This window comes from Narcine bancroftii, chromosome 3 (assembly GCF_036971445.1).
Source record: "Narcine bancroftii isolate sNarBan1 chromosome 3, sNarBan1.hap1, whole genome shotgun sequence".
Taxonomy (NCBI): Eukaryota; Metazoa; Chordata; class Chondrichthyes; order Torpediniformes; family Narcinidae; genus Narcine; species Narcine bancroftii.
In genome coordinates, this window is record NC_091471.1 from 147706136 (window position 1) to 147727283 (window position 21148).

A 21148-nucleotide genomic window follows, 5' to 3' on the forward strand; every position below is an offset into this window, starting at 1 on the left:
TATTTGGTTATTTTTTTTATTTTTTATTCTGATTTAATGAGTGATCAAAGTACAACTGAATAGTTATCAGGTCATTTTGGAGAGAATTTTAGTATCAGCCACTTGCTACAGATCTGAAGTTCTTTATGTGGTCTGATTTTTTTTTTAAATGTGCCGTTCATCAGGCAACAGAGAAATGTTATAGCAAGGAAGAGAAGTAATGCAGCAAGGATTTGTTATTTCACATTATATTCAGTGCAGGTAGACTGCACAGAACATGTCAGGGGATTTTATGTATTTTCTGAGATCCCTAATCTGATTATTAATGCACTTTGCTAAGATTGAAGATTATAATTCAGAGGAGATTATTTGATCTGCATTGAGGAATTTTATTTTTCAGGATACTGATGAAAATTGTTTTTTTTTCCCTGTTTGGAAGTTTCTTACATCTCCTGTGTCCAACGCTTGCCTCCTCTGCTCTGTTGTTAAATAAGGCTGTGGTGTTGAGTTGAAACAACATTCTGGAAGCATCCTTCTAGCTCTCCCTCTGACTGATCTTCATGAACTGCTTCCTCCAGGCTTTAGGCCCTGGGGCTCCATGTTGAGGGGGCCCTGTCACCAGCTGCTGTGAGTTACTTGCGTGGACAATGACATTTCTGCTTGGCACATATCACAGAGACTACAAGGGAAAGCAACTAAATCTCACCCTCAGGAGACTAATCTTATTTTCCACTATTACCTAGTATTTAATTTCTCTTGCTGCATTGGCAGTTCACTCTGTCTTGAGTAGACTTAGCATCAGTCATACTGCAAGAAAACAGGCTGTTCAGCCCGTAGAGTCTATGCCAGAGGGAGGATCAAGGAGCCCCAGTGCCTAAAAGACAGAGGAGGCAAACTCTGTCGGTTAGTCAAAGCAAGAGCTGGAAGGATGCTTCCAGAATGTCGTTTCAACTCAACACCACAGTCTTATCTGACAACTGAGCACAGGAGGCAAACACTGGACACAGGAGATGATAGAAACTTCCAAACAGAAAAAAATATAAGTATCCTGCAAAATAAAATTCCTCAATGAAGATCAAATAATCTTTGCATTACAATCATCAAGCTCAGTAAGTAATCAGATTTTGGAGCTTAGAAAACACATAAAATCCAATTTCCACTAATCCTATGCCAATCCTATTTCATTCTATCTTCATCCCCATCAGCTCTCCACAGGTTCTATAATTCATCTTCTTGGAGCAGTCTACTGTGGTCAATTAACCTTCTGCCCCATGTACAGGATGTAGGAGGAAAGCAGAGTGCCTGAAGGAAATCCATGCAGTCACAAGGTCAATATGCAAACTTCACATATATAACTCGGGGTCAGCAAGTCATTGAAGTGGTTTGTCATCATTTTCCTCCTCCCTAAGATCTATTACCCTGAGCTATGTCCATGGATGCGAATGTTTGGTAACAAGAAGTTGTGTGAGCTTTCTGGTAATAACGCATTCTCCATGAGGAACGAGTTCTTTTGGCCTGCAACTACTTGCACACTGAAGGAGCGGAAATTGTTTACGTTCATGAAGTGTCTGGGCTATTAATTAAATGCTTTGGAGACAGATAAACACAGTCAATAGTTCGCTTCACTGGTGGAAAAACCAGCAAAGCAGATAATTCCCATTGACACTCATTCCTCACTGAAATCCAAAAATGTGAGAGCATAATTTTCACTTAATGCAGTGCTGGAGTGTCATCTGAAGCAGGGAAGGGCTGCAAGTTAGGAGACAAGGGAAAAGCCTGCTGTGGCCACTCAGTAGTGAGAAAGCTGAAAGTTAATCCAACCTTGACCATCTTCGGAGCAGCAGTCCAGCCACAAGTGTTTGGCCAAAGTACTCCATGGTTCACATTTGATCCTGATCTTGTGTGCTGTCTGTATCGATTTACTGTGTTCTCTCCATCACCATGAAAGCTTCTGTTGGATGCTGGATGCAGGATGCTTACAAAAGCTAATTAACCGAACAACATCCCAAAGCAAAACTGGTAGGTTAATTGTCTAGTAAATTACCACTCAGTTCAGGTAAATAAAATAATCAAAGGAGAATTGGTCGACATTACTTTTATATTTATTTTCAATTTAAAAAAGAATAGACATGCAGCACAGTAACAGGCCATTTTGGCACATGAGTTCATGTCACCAAATTACACCCAATTCACCTACCCCACCCCGATACGTTTTGAACAGTGGGAGGAAAAGAGAGCCCCCAGGGAAAAACCACACAGCCACAGGGAGAACATACCAACTCCATACAGACAGCACGTACTCGAACCCAAGCCCCGATCGCTGGCACAGTAGCAGTGTTGTGTTAACCGTTATGCTAACCATGCCATTCTTTTATTTTATGAAAAAAAAATAAATGGAAGAGGTACAAGTGAATAAGGAGAAAGCTAGGAGACTAATGGGCATTCACTTCTAAGGATCCATTTGGCAAAATGGCCTTCTGTGTCAGAAGAAAGGCTTTTCTAGAGAATGTAACTCTGATGTTAACCTTGGAAAACCAAAGGTGGCAAATACATTTTTGTAAGGGAGCCCTCAATAACATGTGTTTCTGAAGGTTCAGTGGATGTACATCCTTCATGGGCAAATCTTTGATTTCTGGTACTTGTCCCACGACCAAGGCCAGCATTGCCCTTGTGTCAGCTCCATTCATGGGAACACTGCTGAGAGTATTATCACTGAGGAAAACTTTGAATGGGTATTGTTGTATCTAAAAGTGAGAAAATGCAAGAAACATAATCTCCTTATAGTTTTAGCACATCAAATTTTGGAATGTGTTTGAGAAGCCTGGATAAGTTTAGAAGGTACCTACAGAGTTCTCCTCAAAACAGCCTGAAGTTACTTTAAATAATAATAAAAAATAGAGCAAGAAACCATAACAGTGTATCCCTAATTATACTGAGACTATTCCATGATGTTTAAAGGTTGTATCTTTGAGCTCCAATTTATCTCATTAAGGGGAAAATGGATACTTCATGAATAATGATATCATGAAGTGCATGCCTAACACAGGAAAAAAATCAAGCATGCAAATGTGTAAGGACACAAAAATATCTGACCCACTTTCATGACTTACACAATTTCAACCATATTTTTTTTTGCAAGCCTGATTTACCCTGGGTTACCTCGATATGTGCTTGGTTTGTACATTAAAAAAAAACCCAACCTAATTTCTAAACAAAGCAGTTTTGCACAAAATTATTGAATTAATATTTTTTTAATTTCCATAAATAATAGTTAAAAATCTGCAGGCATAGACAGATATAAATTGATATTTATAATTCTCTTCAATTGGGTTGTTGCTGGTAAGTAATTTCTCACTTTCATGACCTTCAACAAATTCTAATTTTCACAATGGTTGCTCTTACCTGAACAATTATGATGATTTCCTACCCTGAAAAGAATTTAAAAACAATTAGTTTTTTTTTACTTAGATAGTCTCACAAAGTGCAGGATATGTTAAAATATGGTTTGGATCCAATCAACATGTTGGAGAGAATGGTTTTATTTTACAATGAGTAAAATAAGAATTTCAGTGCTCATGCACATTGTACTTTTGCAGATAACAAAAAATAAATTCATTATCATTATCAAGAAGGAATAAACAATTTGTACTGTTAAAGTCACTTCTGATCTTGAGAATTCATAGCAACAGCCGTTATATGCCATCAATAGCCCTTGACACCATTCAGCCTTAAGTATGATATGAAGGGGAAGTCTGCCGAATCAATCTATGAAACAAACTGCTCACAAGGGAAAATGTAGCAGTATTCTTGTACCCATTTTTGTCAAGGATCCATAGCAACAGCAAATTAAGCATACAGTGTCATAGAGTTATACAGTGTGGAAACAGGCCCTTCGTCCTAACTTGCATATGTTGACCAAAATCTCCTTCCATTCACTTCTACTTTACCGCCCTTAACACTAGCCATGACCCCTTTTTTGTACACATGGTCAAACAACATGCTGTCACTTGACAAGCATTTTGTGCCATGTGATGGCTAGTCACCCCCAAATCATTATGATGAGCAGCTTTAGTGAAACTGTTTACTTCTTCCTTGACATATTTTCCACTATCACCCCAATGTTAGTTGCTCATATAATAAAGGTTTTACTAAACTATGCAGAGCAGTGATTCTCAACCTTCACTTCCCACTCACTTACCACCTTAAGTAATCCCTTACTAATCACAGAGCACCAATGCCATAGGGATTACTTAAAGTGGTATGAGTGGAAAGAAAAAGATTGAAAACACTGATGCAGATTGTACAATATCTCCATTTAAATTAATTACAAAATTCCTGCTGTCTTCCACAATATCTGACATTAGTTTGCAAACAGATGTATGTAATCCATATTTCACATTGCCATATCATCCAAAAGAACAGAGATATTGGGAAGAAAGTATATGATCTGTCATTATTATTCCTAATCCTACCTCAGCTACCCTACATTAAAAAAATGCCTTGCACAGGTCAATTCTACACCATGTTATCATGACCAGGCATGTCAGAGTCCACATGGACAAACCCAAGATATATGAATGCTGTTCTGTCATCAACAGTTGGATCTCACATTGGCTAATAGGTAATTTTGATCTTACTATTCTCCTCCAGTGCACGATGGTGCAAAAAAATGTTTCCATCATTGATCAATGTATCTGTGTAAATCATCCCAAATATTTATATGTTTTTGTTTTGATTATTATATACTGTGTACTGTACTGAATATTGTGTGTGTGTGTGTGTATGTGTGTGTGTGTGTGTGTATGTGTGTGTGTATGCGTGTGTGTGTGTATGTGTGTGTATGTGTGTGTATGCGTGTGTGTATGCGTGTGTGTGTGCATGTGTGTATGTGTGTGTATGCGTGTGTGTGTATGCATGTGTTTGTATATGTGTGTATACATGTGTGTGTGTGCGAGTGTGTGTGTATGCGCGTGTGTGTGTATGTGTGTGTGTGTGTATGCGTGTGAGCATGTGTGTGTGTATGCGTGTGTGTATGTATGCGTGTGTGTGGGTGTATGTGTGTGTATGTGTGTGTGTATGCTTGTGTGTGTGTGTGTGTATGTATGTGTGTGTATGTGTGTGTGTATGTGTGTGTGCTCTATGGTTTGGAGAGATGCTGTTTTATCAGGTTGTGTGCATACAGTCAGCTGATAATAAAAATCAACTTGAAGGTAAATGCAGTTCTGATGAAGGGGGTTGGAGTATTAAAAACCTCTTCTCTTTCCACTGATGCTGTTTGCCTTGATGATTGGTTTCAGTATTTTCTGCTTTTAGTTCAGGAACTGCAAACTTTTGTGGTGGGAAGCTTTGAGAAAAAATAACCAGTGACAATTTGCATGAAAGCTTGGAGAGATGAAAGGTTAAAGACTAAAGATATGTTGTATTTAATTAACTTTATTGAATTTTTGATGAAGGCTGAAGGTCATGGGATGGGGGCAATGTAGGTTTAGAGAAGAGATTCAGTTTTCCCATCAGTTAGAACATTGAAACTCATAGATTTCAAGGTTCAACAGCAAAATCAGTTTGGGGAAGTTGCAGGGATTTGATGTAAATGGATGGATTTTGTGCTTGAGGAAGGTGCTTCAAGTAAAGGTGTGAAGGATACTTTTTTGGATGGATGTATATCAATGACTCAAATATGCCTGTTCAGGGAAAGCTCTAATGTTGGGAAATTACACAAAGTTTGAGAAGATAATAGTAGACTTCACAAGGATGTAATAAAACATCTGAAATGAGCAGTCAACCTGAGATATTAGATGGAGTGTTATGTACTGGAACTACCATTTGACAGAGCTGATTACACTCATTGAAATAATAGGCATGCCTGCAATCTAATCCAATGGTTCTCAACCTTTTTCTTTCCACTCACATACCACTTTAAGTATTCCCTATGCCAACGGTGCTCTGAGATTAGTAAGGGATTGCTTAAGGTGGAGTATGAGTGGAAAGGGAAGGTTGGGATCACTGCTCTAGACCCAATTGTTACTGAAATATTTTGCTTGAGAAAAATTGTCAATGGCCCATTTCCTCTGGAGTTATAAAACCGTGCACATAACGAGTCAATGAGGTACGATTAAAACAGTGGTTTTCAAACTTTTTCTTCCCACCCACATACCACCTTAAGCAATCCCTTAATAATCACAGAGCACTTATGGCATAGGGATTACTTAAAGTGGCATATGGGTAGAAAGAAAAAGGTTGAAAACCACTGATCTAATCCCTCCTTTAATGCAGGCAGCCAAGAACCTGATATATGGGGAACAAATGCCACTTCCAAACATACTCTACAATTATTTCTGTCCCACAAATGTTACTAATGAATTCTTAGTCCCTCCTCCCTTTAACTTTAAAACAATTGTCAATCAATTAAAATTTAAAAACCTCCCAAAGGCTTTACCAATAGTCATTGTCCTATTATGGGACCATCTATTTTTTTAGACATACAGCATTGTAACAGGCCATTTCAGCCCATGAATCCAAGGCAGTAAGGCTATCAATATTAATTCCAGGTTTTCTTCCTAATTCTGTGAGTTAAATTTGAAGTGTTTTAAATGATCCTGAAACCAAATGCAACTTTGAGATTCTTGTAACAAAAAATATAGGGCAAATGGTAGGGAGAGATTAAGGAGGCTGGGACTTTATTCATTGGAGGGTTGCAAATGTTGTTCCATTGTTCAAAGAAGGCAGTAGATGCAGGCCAAGTAATTATCAGCCAGTAAGTTTGACTTCAGTGGTGGGGAAGGTTATGGAGGGTATTCTCCGAGATAGTATACACACATATCTGGATGGGCAGGGATTGATTAGGGGCACCCAGCATGGGCTTGTAAAAGGAAAGTCATGTTTAACAAACCTTGTTGAATTTTTGAGGAAGTGACAAAAAAAGGTGGATGAAGGTAGAGCGGTGGATGTGATCTATTTGGATTTTAGTAAGGGTTTTGATAAGTTCCGCATGGAAGGTTAATAATGAAGGTTCAGTCACTAGGAATTAGGAGAGAGATTGTGACATGGGTTCAGAGGTGGCTGAGAGATAGCAGAGAGTTATGGTGGACAACTGTATGTCAGGTTGGAAGCCTGTGACAAGTGGGGTGCTTCAGGGAGTGGTGCTGGGTTCCTTATTGTTTATCATTTATATTAATGATTTAGAGGAGGGTGTGGTTAACTGGGTAAGCAAATATACAGATGAATCAAAAATAGGGGGAGTGGTGGATAGTGAGGTAGATTTTCTTGGATTACAGAAGGATTTAGTTTGTTTGGAAGAGTGGGCTGAAAGATGGGAGATAGAATTCAATGTAGACAATTGTGAGGTGTTGCATTTCGGTAAAAATAACCAGAATAGGACATATATAGTTAAGGGGAGGGCATTGAGGCATGCAGAGGAGCATAGGGACCTGGGGGTTATGGTACAGAGTTCACTGAAGGTGGATTCCCATGTAGACAGGGTGGTTAAGAAGGTATATGGTATGCTGGCCTTCATAAATCATAGTATAGAGTTTAGGAGCTGGGAGATGATGTTGCAGCTGTTTAAGGCATTGGTGAGGCCAGGTTTGGAGTACTGTGCTCAGTTCTGGTCTCCAAATTATAGAAAGGATATAGATAAGGTGGAGCGGGTGCAGAGAAGGTTTACAAGGATGTTGCCTGGCTTACAGCATCTAGATTACAGGGGGGGATTAAAGAGACTGGGACTTTATTCATTGGAACGTAGACAACTAAGAGGGGACTTGATAGAGGTATTTAAAATTATGAAAGGAATAGATAGACTAGACATAAACAGACTCTTTCCCCTGAGGGCAGGGGAGGTTGGAACAAGAGGCCATGAGTTATGGGTAAGGGGGCAACACTTTAGGAGAAATATTAGAGGTGGCTTTTTCACTCAGCGAGTGGTGGCAGAATGGAATGAACTTCTGACTGAGATAGGGTCCCTTCTGTTATTTAAGAGAAGGTTGGATGTGTACATGGAGGTGAGGGGATCGGAGGGTTATTGGCGGTGAGCAGGAGGTTTGAGCTAGTGGAGTTGTTCGAGTGAACCGGTGTGGACTCGAAATGCCGACATGGCCTGTTTCCGCTCCTTAAATGGTTATATGTTTAAATGAAAACAGATCCTTCATCTCACTGAACCACCCAACATGTACTTTTACACATATCCTACACTTTCAAGTAAGCTTTGATTAGGCACAAAAAATTCACTACTAAATTCTTCCCTTTCATATTATACTGGTTTGGTAATTTCTTGCATGCTTCTCAGAATTTAATTTTAATTTTTAATTTTAATTTAGACATTCAGCACGGTAACAGGCCCTTCCGGCCAACGAGTGCACACTGCCCAAATACCCCAGTTTATCTACATTCGCTGTATGTTTTGACAGGTGGGTTGAAACCCTTGCACCCAAGCAAATTCCTTACAGACAGCACTGGATTCAAACCCAGTCTTGCTGGTGCTGTAAAATCATTGCAGTAACCGCTGTGCTAATAGGGGTAATTTTTTCTATAAGATGAAGACACCAGTGGTGAAGACAGCAAAAATAGGGTCATGAGAGGTGGAGGAGTGTCTGTAGGAGTCCTTTGAATGAATGGACTCATCTATAGACGTGAATGAATATGCAAAAGGTGTCACCAATTTCATCAAAACCTGTGTGGATGAGTCCGTGCCCATGGGCACATTCTGGGCGTTCCCAAATAAGAAGCCCTGGATGAATCAGAGAATTCACAACCTGCTGAGGGGAAGAACAAGGGGATTGAAAGCTGAGGATCGGAATATTTAAAAGAAATCCAGGTATGACCTGCAGAAGGCCACCTCAGAAGTAACGTGGCAATTCCAGAGGAAGCTAGAGATAGAGACAGATAAATGGGAGCTATGGTAGGGAGTGGAGGCCATTACAGCCTACAAAGCAAGGGCAAACACTATAGGTGGCTGTGATGTTTCATTGCCTGATAAGCTGAACATCTTCTATGCCAATTTTGAGAAGAAGAACCAAGCAGTGCCTGAAAAGGCTGAGGACCTTGTGATATCCGTCTCTGAGGGCAACGTCAGAACATCATTCAAGAGGGTGAACCCTCGCAAGGCATTGGGCCCTGGTGGTTTACCTGGTAGGCTACTGAAAATCTGCACTAACCAACTAGTTGGAGTGTTCTCAGACATTTTCAACCTCTCATTGCTGCAGTTAAAGGTTCTGACCTGCTTCAAAAGGGCCTCAATCATCCCAGTACCCAAGAAGAGTAGTGTGAGAGCCTCGATGACTACCACCCGGTATAACTAACTTCTACTGTGATGAAATGTTTTGAGAGGCTGGTCATGGCCAGAATTAACACGTACCTAAACAAAGATCTGGTCCTGCTGCAATTCGCCTATTGTCACAATCGCTCTTCAGCATATGCAATATTGTTGGCTCTCCATTCAGCTCTGGATCACCTCAAAAACAATAATTCATACATATGGCTGCTCTTCATCGACTACATCTCAGCCTTCAATACCATAATTCCCTCAGTGCTACAAACTCTAGATCTCTATACCTCCATCTGCAACTGGATCCTTGATTTTCTCATCAGAAGACCATAGTCAATACGAATTGGAAACATCTCCTCCTCACTGATTATCAACACAGGAGCTCTCCAAGCATGCATGCTTAGCCCACTGCTCTACTCATTATACACCCATGACTGTGCGGCCAGGCACAATTCCAATGCCATCTACAAGATGACACCACAGTTGTCAGCAGAATCACAAACGGCAGTGAAGAAGTGTATATGAGGAAGATACATCAGCTCGTTGAATGGGTAACAACAACAACCTTGCTCTCAATTTTAGCAAAACCAAAGAGATGATTGTGAACTTCAGGAAGAAGTCAGGAGAACAAAACTCAGTTCTCATCGACGGCTCAGTAGTGGAGAGGGTCAAGAATTTCAAATTCTTGGGTGTCAACATCTCTGTGGATCTGTCCTGGAGTCTCCACATTAATGTAATCACAAAGAAGTCTTGCTAGCAGCTATACTTTATGAGGTCTAACATTCGGTATGTCACCGAAAACTCTCATAAACTTTTACAGGGGTACAGGTTGGAAGCATTCTGGCTGGTTGCATCACTGTCTGGCATGGAGGCACTAACTCTCACATCAAGAATAAACTCCAGTGGGTTGTTAACTCAGCCTGCGACATCACAGGCACCAGACTTCACTCTATCGATGTCATTTACAGGAGGCGGTGTCTTAAAAAAAGCAGCCTCTATCTTCAAAGACCCCAACCATCCAGGTCATTCCTCCCTCTTCACTCTGGTACCATTGGGAAAAAGGTAGAGGAGCCTAAAGATGAGCACTCAACCACACAAGGGCAGCTTCTTCCCCATTGCCATTAGATTCCTGAATAATCAATGAAGTGAAGACACTACCTTATTTTTTGTGAACTATTATTTTTTATTTTTTTATTTATAGTAATGTAGTGAGATGGTTATAATATGAATGTTTGCACTGTGACACTGCTACAAAACACCGAATTTCATAACTTGTTCATGACAATAAATTCTGATTCTGATGGACAGAGGAGGAGGTGTAGATTTTGAACACAGAGGCTGGTGATTGATGGGTACCAGATAAGGGGAAGAGAACAAGAGAAAATGAGGCAGATGGGCCAGGAACAGGGATGAAGGTGGAGACAATAGATGGAGAATGATAAATGGGAACAAAAATTTCCAGTGCTAGAATTTGTTAAGGAAAGCAAGTAATAACTGTGGTAATAGGAACCATCAGGGGAGAGGTTATGGGCAGATGGAACCAGATGGAATTGGAAGAAGGAGAGCATGTGATGAATGAAATGTACAGATAGAGGTGGATGTATGACAGAGTATATATATATATAGGAATTTTTTGGGAGATAAATTGGAAAATGTTTGTTAGAGATCTTATTTAAAATATTGGAGCTTTGCCCCATGGTAGACGTATCGGCTCCACAACTTTTGCAAGAGCTTTTGAAGAGTGCTCAAGATACTTCACTCATGAATTTTTGTTTGCAAAAGGCAACAGATGAAAGAGTATGCCAGAGCTGCTGCTGTCTGGAAGAGAACTTGGTGTTCTGAGAGGGTTTTGCAAGCAGAGTCAAATAGGCTTTATCTCAGAGAGTCAGAGAGAGAGAGAGACAGTTCACTTGTACAGTGTTACAGCCAGCAGAAGTAGCTGGGACAGGAACTGGACAAGCTGGCCAGCCCCTTTGGAAGACGGCCTGGTCAAAGCCCTTGTGGTTCATGCAAGAGGAGTGGACTGGCTGTCTAATGTTTCACTTGGAATAAGAGAAACAAAAAGGAACTCTGTGGTGACCTGAAAGAAATAGGTTATAATCTGGAGACCCTGAAGGGGGCAAGCTTCGTCTGCAAGACACTGGACTGGCTGATGGAAGTAACTCAGTTGTGGATGTTGTGGAACAACAAATCTCTCTCTGAAAACCAACAAGAACCTTCATGAGTGGTAACCATTTACCTTTCAAGCACCAAAGCTTGGTGAACTTTATATATGTTAAATTCTGTGCACAGTATAAGAGTTGCCTGCAACCAGTGAACTTGGAGGAATGAGGAGTGAGATTGGACTGTGAACGAAAGAACTTTCCTAAACTTACACACACATTACATACATGTGCACTTAAAATTAGAAGGGGGATAAGCTAGGTTAAGTACATTAGTGACAAGTTAAAGTTTAATTCTATTTTCATGTTTAAAGATAATTAAAAGCAACTTTTGTTTAAGTAACCATTTGTCTTAGTGAATATCTATTGCTGCTGGGTTTTGGGGTCCTCTGGGCTCATAACAAATGAGGTGAGGTTTGTGGAAAAAGGGACTAAAAGGGGGTGGGTGGGGAAGGGTAACATGAGAGCAGCAGGTTACCAAAAATAGAAAAATTCTATGTTCATACCATTGGAGTCTAGACTATCCAGGTGAGAAATGATGTGATTGTCACTCCTTTAGTTTATGTTGGGCCTCGCTCTGGCAATGAAAAAGGCAAGGATGGACAAATTAGTGAGGGATTGGGAAGGGCAGCTGATATGGGGTAAAAATAGTAACTCAGGATGGCCATTGTGGATAGAGTGCCGGTGACATACAAAATGTTTACTGTTTGAAGTTGATCTTACCAATGTAGAAGATGCCACATCCAGAGCACCAAATGCAGTAGCCTGGGTTGGAGAAGGTGTCATGTTTCTCTCCTCACCTAGAAGGGCTGCTTATATCCCTGGATGGTGGAGAAGGAGAAGATATTGCACCTCCCGGGGTTCCAGGGGAAGTTGCAGGGTGCAATGGGAGGAATGAATGAATAATAGAGAGTTCCTGCAGAAGGCAGAAAGGAACAAGAATGATTAGATGTGGTTGGTAGTGGGATGGCTTTGCAATTGTTGGAAATAACAAAAGATGATGTGCTAGATGTATAGGCTAGTGGGTGAAAGGGAGAAAACTGAGAAGTAGAGTAATTGCAATAGAATGCTCCATCAACCACACTTCTTCAAAGTTCTGCTCTCACACACTTACCTTTCTAACTGCAATTTAAGCAAATGAAACAAGAATTGGAAATACTACTCTGAGTAAATTCCTTTTTTATTTCACACTTCAATTGATATATGGAATTTTTTTGTATTTTACAAAATTTAATGATGAGAAAAGGTACTATTGGTGTAGCCAATAACTTCAAGAAAAACTTTACCATTTTTCAAGTCTTCAAAAATATTGAAAAAGGAGCTTTAAGTGGTGCTAAGTACTGCCGTAGAGATACCTAATTTCATCATCAAATGAATAGAGTGACTATCTGACTTTCCAGACAAATCATTCCTTTTTACAGAATTGTGTAAATATATTTATTCTGTGGTAGTTGAAAGAATGGTTTTATTTATTGAGGATACAATATAGGTTATTATTTCACAGCCAAAACCTTTGCTACTTTTTTAAAGCAGAATTTAGTTTATAAAATAAATCACACTTGCTTTGGGTATGTTCCATACCTATACAATATCCCAATCCTTAATATTCCTCTTTCACTTCACCATGCATTAGACCTGTCACAAAAGTTCTGGGATTGCTTTGACATTGCTCATTGTAAGATAACTATTGACAGCACTAAGTTGTACATTCTAACTCATATAACTTTGGAAATTTATGGCCATGATTCCAACAAATGTTTTCTTGGCATGACTTTATATCTCTAATATCAAAAAGCTTTCTGGGCTCAGCAGACATTCCTAGTTTGCATTGCACTTGTAGACATTGTACATCTCCAGTGCATTTCTCAAATGCTGATTTGATGGGAGGATGGCTTATGCAAAACAAATCTTGGTGTTCTGAGGTTTTGTCAGAATATTAATAAAACAGAACAATTTAACAAAATTGTTTTCACTTCTGCTTTGGAAGGTAATTCTGCGTATATGCTCTCAAACTTGATTGGCCTGGTAAAATTCTAGCAACACTGAACCCCTGCCCACTATACTGCCATGGAAACATTTTCTTTCTCCTTATTATTCTTTCTAATATTGATTCATATTTTTATCTGTTATTTTCTTATTACAGTAAAACCTCTGGATTCTGACACCTCTGGGGATTTAGTAGATGCCACTTAAGTGAATTTTCCAGTTGCCTAAGATTGGGTTGCACAATTGATGAGATAATGGCAAGGCATGCCAATTTTAAACCTAGATTTTTTACCTATTTTTTTTCCATCTTTTTTTTGCTGGTTCTGTGAGGCTGCCTTTTGCTAAATTTCACTTAACAGATGTTTTTCTGTACATGAATTTCTGTAAGTTTTTAAATCCAAAATGACAGAGTGATGACTTTTTTTGCAGTCTGTCTAGATAGCACACAAAAGGCAAGCTTTGCATGAAATTTCTAAACCTGTGACAATGTACAAACCATGATACATTCTGCCAGAATAAGAACAGAATCGGTGGTTGGCTTGAATGTAAAGGGGAGACTGTATAGGATGGGGGTTTTCTCCCTGGAATGTAAAGGCAGAGGGGGACCTATCAGAGGTTTCTTTAAATGTTTATTTTCCTAGGGTACTAGTAGGCATAGATTTATGGTGAGAGGGGAAAGATTTAGGATACCTGAGCGGCACCTTTTTTTTTCAGAGAAGTAGGAATATGGGATGAGCTGCCAGGGGAAATAGTTGAGTGAGGAATGATTAAATGATATTTAGTAAGGAAATAAGTAAACAGAAATGGGTCAAATGCCCATGTCGAAGGGTTAGTTTCCATGTTGTAAAACTGTCTCTTTCTGATTATCAACTTTTGTAAGAGTGGATTTTTATTTATTTTCTGTTGCTATTTCTGGGAGATCCCAACCATTTTTCAAACTTGTTCTTCGGTATCTAATGGGTATTGAACCTGTTGCCTTTAAATGGAAACCCCTTGCTGCTGGAGAAATTTAGGCCTTTCTGTTCTGCTGTTGCCTCTGCCTGCTACAAGGCCCAACAGGATATATCATGTCAAGTTGAATTACATATATCTGCATCACAACTACATTTTCCAGCCCTGCTAATGCACTTTGGCCAGAGTTGCAACAAGAATGAGCTAGATGGACAAGAATTTTTTTTTTCTCTGAGATGCAATGACAATGTGTCAAGACCTCAAAGCACCATTACTTTTAAGAAAACACAGCCTGAGGCCAGGCAGAGTTCAATGACATGATGATTGGAGATGCTTTCAGATTCAAAGGTACTTGCAAACATTTGGCTGCATCCCATAAGAAAATAGACTTTTCATTTCACTTTTGTTGATATGCACCCTCGCAACTTTATCCCAACCTATTCTGAAACAGAAAAGCTCTTCTAATGCTTATTTGGAATGTGTTTCTAGCAGTATGTGCATGCAAGAACCAGGAAGGTTCTTGCAAACTCTCATCAGGAACTCCTCTGCTACAATGGTACAGTATCACCCTCATTTCCCTAACTGGCCTTAACCCTCCTTGGTTAACCATGAACTCTTATCAACATTTGCCAATCAATCCACACCCCTCCTCCCTTCACTTCTCCAACCTGACAATCCACTGCTATCCAAGGCCTAACTTGTCCCTTGACAATACCTTGATTCAGTTCTGATCGTGTTCACTAACCAAACTCCAATTACATGCTTTCTTTCACCATATCCAACTCCAGTATGGCCCCAGTTACAAATTACTTGCAATTTTGTACATATTTGTAAAGTAAATTGTGAAAGGCATTCAGAAATTCACCAAGCTTTGGGAACTATTGAATCTTGTTGTAACCATTCCATGCCCCAAGTGGTTTGTGGCACATTGACCATTCAGGCACTTGACCTGTCCCTAGCATCATTGATGTTCTTGACTGGAGTAGAAAATATCCACGTTTTCTAATGATACGGGGATTAACATAAAAGTCATCTCTGGGAGATTAAATAGGGATACGGCAAGTCAGTTAAGCAGTAAAGAAGAAATAAAGTTTTGAGAGAAAATATTTGTTTCATTTTTAGTATGCATGAAAAAATGATTTTTTAAAAATGATTGGAAGCTAATACTTGGATCACAAAAGGGATTTAGTTTGCTGGTTCATGAAATACAGAAATAAAATGGTTTTTTTTTAATTATTTGCATAATCTGGTGTCATTGTACATTCCTTTGCCCTCGAAATTGTTGAGGTAAACTCATCCTGTAGGACTGCAAGTTGGGAGAGGGTTTTAGTGTTTTGACTGAGTAATGATAAAGGATTGGGGACATATTACCAAGTTGGGATGGTTTGTGACTTGGGGTGGTGTTGTTGTGCACCTGGCTATTACCCTTTGAGGTAGAGGTTCAGCAAGTAATTCATATGCATAGGATTCAAATGAAATGCTGCTATGCTATAGAACTTCGAGACTTTGGGCTGGATTGTGCTTTGCTATTAGCAGTGGTTCCCTAAGAGAACCACTGCCTACCTACGTTCCAGTATTAATTGCATCTTCAAAATCTTAGCAAAATTCTACAGATATGTAGTTAAATGCACTGACCGGCTGCATCATGGCCTGGTATGGGGCACCAATACCTCTGAGCAGAAAGCCCAGTAAATGGTAGTGGACACAGGCCAGTATATCACAGGCAAAACTCTTCCCACCATCGAGAAGATGGTGCTTTGGAGAGCAACGCCAATCATCAAGGATCCACACCATCTAGAATGTGTTGCTCTCACTTCTGCAATCGGGAAGCGATATAGGTGCCAAAAACCCTTGTTCCACCAGGTTTATGAACAGTTGCTCTTCCTCCACCATCAGACTCCTCAACAACAAACTCAATAAAAATCAAAGGACTTTTACTTTGCACATAATTTATTAGCGAATATTTATTTTCTTTATTGCACAGTCAGTTTCAATTCCAAGATTCAATCTATTATCATAGTAATATTGTCATATTACGTGAATTTTCTTTTCCTGCTGCAAGGTAGATAGATTTGCCACTGGCAGGAATTGTCTAAGCATCTCTTATAGTCAGACATACTGTCAGAGAGAGAAAAGCAAAAGAGTCACTGAGTGTCTGTAGATTCGCCTCCAGTGCTTCTGCAGCCCCCACAGCCACACAGAGCCAGTCAAAATCATTGATCCGAACCTCCAACATGGTCAGGGTCTTTCCAGCACCCTTGGTGCCTCCCCGCATCCCAGTTCCAATACGTGGTACTGCTCTAGACAGTTCAGCAGCTCACAGCCCGGCACAAGTCTCCCAACAGCAGTCTCCAGCAGCCCACAGCTTCTATAAGTTCCTCGCCTCAAGTCGCCAGTGGCCTGCTGCATCCACTGCTCCTTCAGCCACAGAGCCCTCTCACTGGTTCATTGCTGTGGTCACTATCTCCACAGGTTTTCTCCTCTGCCACCCCCTCTTCCCATCCTCTGGTACCCTGCTCCAGCCCTCCACTTCCCCGGAATGCTCAGCCCCTCATGGCTACTGCCGATTAATAGGCGCTGCCATTTTGTGCGCATTCCTGCAATCACGGGATTTCAACTAAAACCACCATCTGGTTCACCAAGGGCTGTTCCAAGCCCTTGCAGAGCTGATGGAAGTCCACTGGGCAGCTGGACCCCACAGGAGCACTGCATCTCTGCTCCCTCATGCTCCACGTGTCCATACCAGCGACAGAACTGCTGCTACAGCGGATCCATCAGCTTCACCATCTTCATATGCTTTTCTTGGTTTCATTTCTCTCTTTTGTATACTTACCTTTTAATGAGTTCAGTTTTTTGCATTAACTCCAGTAGAAAGTCTGCCTGGCCCATAAGGAAAAGAATGCAACATGTATGTCAATTAATCTGAACATTGAACTTTGAACTTTTCAACTTTCATCTGCCCACAGTGCAGCAGGAAAGTGCAGAAAGGTCAGTAGGAAATCAAATGCTTTCACTCAATGCCAGTGTATTACTCCAAACTGAATTTTGTTCACTAACAAATGCCTTCCGAAAATCCAAATATGCCACATGCGGTTTCATCTTAAAAAAAGAACTCCAGCAATTTTGTCAAACAATTTCCTTTTATAAATCCATTCTGATTGATCAAATCTCATTGATGTTTTCTAAATATTTCATTACCACATCCTTTAAATTAACTTACGCATTTTCATTACTACTTATGTTATGCCAACCAGTCTGAAGTTCCCAGTTCCATCTCCCCTCTTTCAATTTTTAAATATTGAAGTTGTATTTGGCCCACTCTAATCTCAGAAACAGTGCTATGATAAAATTTTGGAAAATGTCAACAAATGCATCCACAATTTGTTAACATTTCTTGTATTCTTGGATTCAGAATATCCAACCCTGGGGATTTGCAAACATGCATCCCTCTCTGGCCAAAATCATAGGGCAGTTTTTAGTTCAGATACGTTTAACTGTTGTAGATCCAGCACTGATCTCTTAAACATTAGCCTTCTCTATCATTACTCATGCCTTTCCCTGAAAGTTCCAGATCAGTGTAGAATTTGGTGCATGAGATAATATATTGACATGGATAGAACATTGGATGGTTAACAATGAGTCAAGATAAGTTAGTGTCTTCTGATTGGTAGAATTTAATGAATAGAGCCATGATATGGATAAGATGAGTGGGTGGCATAAATATTTACCTTTGGGCAAAAGAAAATAGAAAAGCAGACTTTTTAAAATCACAAGATTGGCTAATGTTGCAATTTAGAGAGTTCTAGGTGTCATTGCACACAAGTCACGAAAATTTAACATGCAAGTGCAACAAATAATGAAGAAAGCAAAAAGTATATGTACTTTATAATGATGTGATCTGAGGGCATAATTTGTCTTCATGCACTAGTACAGAACTTTAGCATCTGGAGTAAAGCAGAAAATATTCATCTCCCTACCTAAATTTGGGTATATTTGTCATGGTAGAGGACAAAGAAGGAGCAAAGGAAGCATGAACATTCACTAGATTTGTTTCAGGGATGATAAGTTTTTCACATGAAGAGGGATCATGTTGGAAAAATTTGTATTCTAGTGTACTTTAAAGGCCTTATTGAAGCAAACAAAATTCTTCAGGGTGGCATAGGCTGGATGCAGAGAGGATATTTTTTTCTTGTTTGAGGAGTCTATAATCTGGGATTATGTCTGAATAAGGAATTGTTCATTTTGAACAGGGATGAAGAGAATTTTCTTCTTGGAGAAGGTCATGTATCTTTGAAATTCTCTATCCCAGAGGACCATGAAGTCTCAGTTAATGGTAAAGTTATAAATCTTTTGGAATTAAAAATAATCAAGATATATGATAAGGAAATCTATCTTCTATTCCTTATATTTTTGTTTGTGTGCCTTGTTGCTGAGACCAGTAACTATTTGTTGCAAAGGAAAAATCTTTGTTTTTTTTTAATTTATTGTAAGACCTATCTCCCTTGCAATATATATGCCTCACACTGTCTGTAGCACCTGTCTCTCTTGTACTGTATGCACCTTGAACTGTCTATAGGACCTTTCTCCCTTGTACTGAATGCAGCTTGCACTCTCTGTAGAACCTGTCTCCTTTGCGCTATTAAATCATAATGCTGGAGAGACTCAGCAGGACAAACAGTGTATATAGCAAAGATAAAGGCACATAACCAATGTTTCGGGCTTGAGCCCTTCATCAAGATATGGGAAAATGTCAGCAGGAGCCCAAACAAAATGGTAGGGGTGAGGGGTAGGGAGAGGAACACCATCACAAAGGCAGGAGGTAATAGGAGGATAAGGGAGGGAGGGCACAGCAGCAAATGAGCACTAGTCGAGCACTGGCTGATCAGCAGGAAACAGAAAGTGGGAATAAAGAGATCCTATTCTGGTCGGCTTCCGGTTGATGTAACGGTGTTCTGCAGGAGTCAGTTACGGGATCACTTCTTTTTACAATGTATGTTAATGATTTGGATTGTGGAATAAGTGGCTTTATAACAAAGTTTGCAGATGATACAAAGATAGGTAGAGGGCAGGTGGTGAGGAGGAAACACAAAGAGACTTGAATAGATTAGGAGAATGGGCAAAGATGAGGCAAATGTTGCAAAGCGTATGGTCATGCTCTTTGATATAAGGAATAAAAGGGCAGACTGGATAGGGAGAAAATTCAAAACTCAGAGGTTCAAAAGGATTTGGGAGTCCTTGTGCAGGATACCCTGAAGGTTAATCTTCAGGTTGAGTTGGTAGTGAAGATGGTGAATGCAACATTAGCTTTCAGACCTCGAGGGTAAGTATATAAGAGGAGGAATGAGATGCTGAGGTTTTTTAAGCCCCCAATGTGGCCTCACTTGGAGTGAGTGGTACAATTTTGGGCTCCTTATTTAGGAAAGGATGCGCTGGCTTTGGAGACAGTTCAGAAAATATTCATAAGAATGATTCCTGGAATGAAGGGATTAACATATGAGGAGCACTTGACCTTTCTTGGACTGAACTCCCAGGAGTTCAGATGGATGACCTTTTCAACTGTTGAAAGGTCTGGACAGAGTAAATGTGGCAAAGTTGTTTCCCTTGGTAGGGGAGTCTAGGACAAGAAGGCACAAGTTCAGGATTGAAGTCCTCCCATTTAATACAGGAACACAGAGCAATTTCATTTGTGAGAGAGTGGAGAACTTCTTGAATTTTCTACCATGGGTGGTTATGGAGGCCAGATCATTTGTTGTATTTAAGACAGAGATTGATAAGCATCTGAATAGTCAGGGTATCAAACATTATGGGGAGAATGCAGGGGAGAGGGACTAACTGGGAATATGGATTAGGTCACAATGTAATGGTGGAGTGGTAATGTAATGAAAAGTAGACCAGTCGACAGTCCAATTAGCCTACTCTGATCCTATATCTTATGATCTTATGTTCATGCTGCCCATTGCACTTCATATATGAATCTCACTTACCCACATATCCATGCTTCTATGCTTCTTAAATAATCAAGTTCAAGATTATTATCATCTGAATGTACAAATGCAACCAGATTAAATAGTGTTTCTCTGGACCATTGAGAAATATTTTAGAATGCTTTACTCAGTTACTGGATATTGTTTATCAATCACACAGTGGACAGGAAGAAGCCTTTTCCCAGCCTGGAAGTCCTGATTTTGGTGCTCCTGTCCCTCATTGTTAATGGTAATGTGTCAAAGTTACTGTGTGCTGAATGGAAAGGGTCCTCAGTAATTCTTTGAGTCCTATTTAAGAAACTCTCGTGGTAAATGTCATCAATAAAGGAAAGAGAGACCCCAGTGACCTTCTCAGCTGTTTTGATGATCATCAGAATTGAATTCAAGTTTGATGTTTTGTAGATACCGTACTGCACAAATAATGTGAGAATATCTGCCTTCACCTTCTTATACAGATCTTTGCAACCTTCAGCATCTACTGTGTGAAAAAACTCCTTCTCTGTTCCTCTCTACATCTGCCTCTCACCATAAACATGTCCTGATCTGGGGTAAAAAAATATATTTTAACTATCTACCTTATCTTCCTCACAATTGGAATTACCTCTGACAGGTCACCTCTCAGCCTCCCCCACTCCAGGGAAAACAAACGTAAGCGTGAAGCTTGCAGCTGCTATTCCTAACAAAGAAGTATCTTGACGAATCTCCTCCACACCATCTTCAGCAATATCGCATGCTTCCCATGCTGTGGTGACCAGAACTCCAGTATCAGACCACTACCTTTGCTCTGACACTTGCCAATAGACAGAATTAACACAATATTCTTAAGT

At 39.9% G+C, this 21148-nt stretch overlaps 1 long non-coding RNA gene across 9 annotated transcripts in view; it reads right to left on the minus strand.

Moving 5' to 3' along the window:
• Positions 1-21148, minus strand: part of LOC138757685 (uncharacterized) — a 74885-nt gene that overhangs the window by 52981 nt on the left and 756 nt on the right. For all 9 annotated transcript variants that reach the window (XR_011353820.1, XR_011353824.1, XR_011353818.1 and 6 more), the window contains exon 2: positions 3382-3407. This is a non-coding gene — a long non-coding RNA (uncharacterized lncRNA). The remainder of the gene's footprint in view (positions 1-3381; positions 3408-21148) is intronic.